Raw genomic sequence first — 7241 nt, forward strand, 5'->3', positions numbered from 1 at the left:
CCTGACTATGGACAGTGATGGTGCAGCGATGGCAGAGGCTAAAAGCCTGACTATGGACAGTGATGGTGCAGAAATGGCAGGAGCAGTGGAATAGAGATACTAAGGGCAGGCATTTATTTCAAGTACGGAGGAAAGTTGGGGAGGGGAGAACGGCAGGAAGGGACAGAAGAGAGGAAGCTATATTTACAAGATGAAGGGATGGGACACAGCCAGTTGAATAAGACCTTACATGTGAAGTAAAGCATCCAACAGGAAGTGCGAGTATTGCCAGGAAACAGAGACAGTGGAGCAGGTATTGATACCGTGTGGATATTATCAGAGGGAAAGAGAGATGCTGAGATCTAGTATGAGGGAGAAGGGTATACAGGAAATTAGTTTAAAGACTATATTGAGTAGAACGTCATTAGATATAGTCTCATATATTTGATCATCTTTTTTAAGAGCAACGGTGCTGGCAGGTAGGATTTAGTTTCTCCCTGTCTCCGCCACCCAGTACAGTAGGTGGCGGTAATGCACCATAACGTTGGATGCCAACCGCCGATAAACACCACAGAAGAAGAAGAAGAAGAAGCATGTCTGTACAGTGGCACTTTTGATTTGTCCAAAGAAATTATATTTCAGCTCAGAGTGTAAAGATGAGAAGGAGAACCGGATGTAAACTTTGTTAGCTTGCTATTTACCACAGATTTCTGCTATTACTACAGCACATTTAGTCGATTTTGTTGCTAAAGCAACAGAGAGGGAGAGAACACAGGAGAACATAGAGAGAGGAGATCAGACAGGACAGAGAGAGAACACAGGAGAACATAGAGAGAGGAGATCAGACAGGACAGAGAGAGAACACAGGAGAACATAGAGAGAGGAGATCAGACAGGACAGAGAGAGAACATGGGAGAACATAGAGAGGAGCAGACAGGACAGAGAGAGAACATAGAGATCAGACAGGACAGAGAGAGAACACAGGAGAACATAGAGAGATTGTAGAATTTAATTGTCATTGTCAAATTGCTATTTTACTGTTGCTGTTAAATTATTTGTTATTTAAAAAAAAAAATCCTTAACACTTATTTTTCTTAAAACTGTATTGTTGGTTAAGGGCTGGTATTCAGCATTTCACTGTAAGGTCTACTACACCTGTTGTATTCAGCATTTCACTGTAAGGTCTACTACACCTGTTGTATTCAGCATTTCACTGTGAGGTCTACTACACCTGTTGTATTCAGCATTTCACTGTAAGGTCTACTACACCTGTTGTATTCAGCATTTCACTGTAAGGTCTACTACACCTGTTGTATTCAGCATTTCACTGTAAGGTCTACTACACCTGTTGTATTCAGCATTTCACTGTAAGGTCTACTACACCTGTTGTATTCAGCATTTCACTGTAAGGTCTACCACACCTGTTGTATTCAGTATTTCACTGTGAGGTCTACCTACACCTGTTGTATTCAGCATTTCACTGTAAGATCTACTACACCTGTTGTATTCAGCATTTCACTGTGAGGTCTACTACACCTGTTGTATTCAGCATTTCACTGTGAGGTCTACTACACCTGTTGTATTCAGCATTTCACTGTAAGGTCTACTACACCTGTTGTATTCAGCATTTCACTGTAAGGTCTACTACACCTGTTGTATTCAGCATTTCACTGTGAGGTCTACTACACCTGTTGTATTCAGCATTTCACTGTAAGGTCTACTACACCTGTTGTATTCAGCATTTCACTGTAAGGTCTACTACACCTGTTGTATTCAGCATTTCACTGTGAGGTCTACTACACCTGTTGTATTCAGCATTTCACTGTAAGGTCTACTACACCTGTTGTATTCAGCATTTCACTGTAAGGTCTACTACACCTGTTGTATTCAGCATTTCACTGTGAGGTCTACTACACCTGTTGTATTCAGCATTTCACTGTAAGGTCTACTACACCTGTTGTATTCAGCATTTCACTGTGAGGTCTACTACACCTGTTGTATTCAGCATTTCACTGTAAGGTCTACTACACCTGTTGTATTCAGCATTTCACTGTAAGGTCTACTACACCTGTTGTATTCAGCATTTCACTGTAAGGTCTACTACACCTGTTGTATTCAGCATTTCACTGTGAGGTCTACACCTGTTGTATTCAGCATTTCACTGTGAGGTCTACTACACCTGTTGTATTCAGCATTTCACTGTGAGGTCTACTACACCTGTTGTATTCAGCATTTCACTGTAAGGTCTACACCACCTGTTGTATTCAGCATTTCACTGTGAGGTCTACTACACCTGTTGTATTCAGCATTTCACTGTAAGGTCTACTACACCTGTTGTATTCAGCATTTCACTGTAAGGTCTACTACACATGTTGTATTCAGCATTTCACTGTGAGGTCTACTACACCTGTTGTATTCAGCATTTCACTGTAAGGTCTACACCTGTTGTATTCAGCATTTCACTGTGAGGTCTACTACACCTCTTGTATTCAGCATTTCACTGTGAGGTCTACTACACCTGTTGTATTCAGCATTTCACTGTAAGGTCTACTACACATGTTGTATTCAGCATTTCACTGTAAGGTCTACTACACATGTTGTATTCAGCATTTCACTGTGAGGTCTACTACACCTGTTGTATTCAGCATTTCACTGTAAGGTCTACTACACCTGTTGTATTCAGCATTTCACTGTGAGGTCTACTACACCTGTTGTATTCAGCATTTCACTGTAAGGTCTACTACACCTGTTGTATTCAGCATTTCACTGTGAGGTCTACTACACCTGTTGTATTCAGCATTTCACTGTGAGGTCTACTACACCTGTTGTATTCAGAATTTCACTGTAAGGTCTACTACACCTGTTGTATTCAGCATTTCACTGTGAGGTCTACTACACCTGTTGTATTCAGCATTTCACTGTAAGGTCTACTACACCTGTTGTATTCAGCATTTCACTGTAAGGTCTACCTACACCTGTTGTATTCAGCATTTCACTGTAAGGTCTACTACACCTGTTGTATTCAGCATTTCACTGTAAGGTCTACTACACCTGTTGTATTCAGCATTTCACTGTGAGGTCTACTACACCTGTTGTATTCAGCATTTCACTGTAAGGTCTACTACACCTGTTGTATTCAGCATTTCACTGTGAGGTCTACTACACCTGTTGTATTCAGCATTTCACTGTGAGGTTTACTACACCTGTTGTATTCAGCATTTCACTGTAAGGTCTTCACCACCTGTTGTATTCAGCATTTCACTGTGAGGTCTACACCTGTTGTATTCAGCATTTCACTGTGAGGTCTACACCTGTTGTATTCAGCATTTCACTGTAAGGTCTACTACACCTGTTGTATTCAGCATTTCACTGTGAGGTCTACTACACCTGTTGTATTCAGCATTTCACTGTGAGGTCTACACCTGTTGTATTCAGCATTTCACTGTGAGGTCTACACCTGTTGTATTCAGCGCATGTGACAAAAACGTTCGATTTGAACAGCTCCCCTCTGTCTCAGTATGTGTAGACCATGTATCTGATGCTGTCTGGACAGTGAAACAGCACCTCTCTGTCTCAGTATGTGTAGACCATGTATCTGATGCTGTCTGGACAGTGAAACAGCACCTCTCTGTCTCAGTATGTGTAGACCATGTATCTGATGCTGTCTGGACAGTGAAACAGCACCTCTCTGTCTCAGTATGTGTAGACCATGTATCTGATGCTGTCTGGACAGTGAAACAGCACCTCTCTGTCTCAGTATGTGTAGACCATGTATCTGATGCTGTCTGGACAGTGAAACAGCACCTCTCTGTCTCAGTATGTGTAGACCATGTATCTGATGCTGTCTGGACAGTGAAACAGCACCTCTCTGTCTCAGTATGTGTAGACCATGTATCTGATGCTGTCTGGAGGGCAACGTTATACGTTAAATATAGAAAGTCTACACTTTGGATTTCTTAACATTTTATGGTGTTACAAAGTGGGATTAAAATAGAATTTAATTGTCATTGTCAAAAATTCAACAAAAAAATATTTAAAGAATGAAAAATAAAACCGTAATATAAAGTTAAAGTCAGAAGTTTACATACACTTAGGTTGGAGTCATTAAAACTCGTTTTTCAACCACTCCACAAATTTCTTGTTAACAAACTATAGTTTTGGCAAGTCGGTTAGGACATCTACTTTGTGCATGACACAAGTAATTTTTCCAACAATTGTTTAGACAGATTATTTCACTTATAATTCACTGTATCACAATTCCAGTGGGTCAGAAGTTTACATATACTAAGTTGACTGTGCCTTTAAAGAGCTTGGAAAATTCCAGAAAATGATGTCATGGCTTTAGAAGCCTCTGATAGGCTAATTGACATAATTTGAGTCAATTGGAGGTGTTCCTGTGGATGTATTTCAAGGCCTACCTTCAAACTCAGTGCCTCTTCGCTTTTGACATCATGGGAAAATCTAAAGAAATCAGCCAAGACCTCAGAAAAAAATTGTAGACCTCCACAAGTCTGGTTCATCCTTGGGAGCAATTTCCAAATGCCTGAAGGTCCCACATTCATCTGTACAAACAACAGTATGCAAGTATAAACACCATGTGACCACGCAGCCGTCATACCGTCTCCTTCCTGAGCCGTCATACCGCTCAGGAAGGAGACGCGTTCTGTCTCCTAGAGATTAACATACTTTGGTGTGAAAAGTGCAAATCAATCCCAGAACAACAGCAAAGGACCTTGTGAAGATGCTGGAGGAAACAGGTACAAAAGTATCTATATCCACAGTAAAACGAGTCCTATATCGACATAACCTGAAAGGCCGCTCAGCAAGGAAGAAGCCACTGCTCCAAAACCGCTGTAGTGTCTTTGGCTATGCCGGATTAAGTGATATGACATGCTATTCTATAAAATCATTTCTCTGTAATTAATCTCAGCTGATTAAGCTAATCAGGTAGATAATTAACTAGAAAGTCGGGGCACCACGAAGGAATGTTTATAGAGCTGTTATCCTCCAAATAAACTCTTAAAGACCTAGTAATATTTTACATCAATAGCAGTCCATATTAATCGTCACTTTATTTCAGTCTCATCTGAACATCGTAGAATTATTGGTTATCTTCACGAACCCTGGCTGACAAGTTGAATCAGCAATACAAAATTTGATTTAATTATTTATTTACTAAATACCTAACTAATCACAGAATTCCATATACACAGAATGCAAATTATGTCATACAGAAAACGTCCCTGGTGGGCGGAGCCGACATGACGGCTGGTTACACAAAGGAAAGGGGGTTGGGTTTGAGTGAAAGAGCGGGAAGACTGAGGAACAAAGGGAGAAGCTATGCTATCGTAAATACAGTATCTTATGTATTCTAAATTTACCACCCATTTGGAAAAGGAAAATGCTATAAATATTTACTCTGAGCTGCGCCTCAATAGGTTGGTCGTAGATGGAAGGCCGTGTTGCCCAACAGAGATCTTCCGGTCCTCGGAAGAATGTCTCTGGTGGTAAACTGGATACGTTGTAGTATCGTCATTGTGTGTTAGACTGGATACGTCGTCCGTCCTTTCACGTCCTCAGAACAGCTTATTATCTGAATCATCCTGACATCGGACCGTCGCCCTAATGTACCCAGAACAGCTTATCTGAATCCTTCTGACATCGGACCGTCGCCCTAATGTACCCGGAACAGCTTATTATCTGAATCCTTCTGACATCGGACCGTCGCCCTAATGTACCCAGAACAGCTTATTATCTGAATCCTTCTGACATCAGACCGTCGCCCTAATGTACCTGGAACAGCTTATTATCTGAATCCTTCTGACATCGGACCGTCGCCCTAAGTACCCGGAACAGCAAGTTATATTTTCGTATATAGTGGAGGGAGAGAAGGGTGTGTTTCATAGTTTATAACCAATGTCTCTTAACAGGGGCGGGCCACTGATTGAGCAGAGCTCTAACCTTATGAAAACCCAATTCTCTCATATGGAAGCTAAAATTCCATTTAATCTTTTCACAAATAGTTTCATATTTAAATTGCACAACAATTCCATGTGAATCTGATAACTAGAATGTGTAGACTTTCCCAGATACAGTTTATGTCGTCCTGTCATCCGTCATAATGTCTCAGATGACAACCGAACTGACATCATATTCATTGAATACCAACGCATATTCTCAACTGGTTGGATTACCAAAATATGGTTCCATTTCCCACCTTTCGATGTTACCAGACTCTCTACGTTACAAAGGCTTTACAATAGTCAACTCTGTAGAGTAGAGAGAGAGAAAAGGGGAAAGGTATTTATGGGGGTCATAAACCTCCCCCAACAGGCCAACATCACGACAGTATAATATCTGAAAATGTAGCTAGCTAGACTTTTACCTGTATACATGGATGAACGCTTCTCCCTCTCTTTCACGGATGCCATGGTTGCCCTTAGTTTGAAGATGTAATCCGGAGACAGGTGTTTACCGAAATGTGGTTCCTTTCCCCCCCACCTTTTGGTGTTCCCCGACTCTTTATGTTTTAACAAAGGCTATTCAAGAGTCCTTCTGTAGATTCAAGAGAGAGAGGGAAGGGAGAAAGGTATTTATGGGGAGGGGGGGTTCATAAACCTTACCCACAGGCCAACGTCATGACACCGCCATAAAAAAGCCAGACTACGGTCTGCAACTGCACATGGGGACAAAGATCATACTTTTTGGAAAAATGTCCTCTGGTCTGATGAAACAAAAAATAGAACTGTTTGGCCATAATGACCATCGTTATGTTCGGAGGAAAAAGGGGGCGGAGGAAAGGGGGTCGTCATGGCAACCCCTGATTTCGTAACTTATTTTACTTCTGAACTGATTTAAACAAAAAGGGGGGTGATGCAACAATGATATTTTGGTAACATTCTTATTAATTTGTAACAATTTGTAGAATTTTCTTTTCACTTCGACAGAGTATTTATATAGATCCAAACATTACTAATGATCTATTCTCCATCTAATCTACTTTGCAACAAAATGTGAAAAAAGTTCAAGGGGGTGTAGACTTTTATTACATATTACATATTTTTTATATTATTTAATTATTTTTATTCATTCATTATTTTATAGTACAATATTCAGAACATTCAAAAAAATGTTGTGCAAATTTATTCGAAATAAAAAACAGAACTACCTTTTTTACATAAGTATTCAGACCCTTTACTATGAGACCTGAAATTGAGGTCAGGTGCATCCTGTTTCCATTGATCATCCTTGAGATGTTTCTA

This window comes from Salmo trutta, chromosome 5 (assembly GCF_901001165.1).
Source record: "Salmo trutta chromosome 5, fSalTru1.1, whole genome shotgun sequence".
Taxonomy (NCBI): domain Eukaryota; kingdom Metazoa; phylum Chordata; class Actinopteri; order Salmoniformes; family Salmonidae; genus Salmo; species Salmo trutta.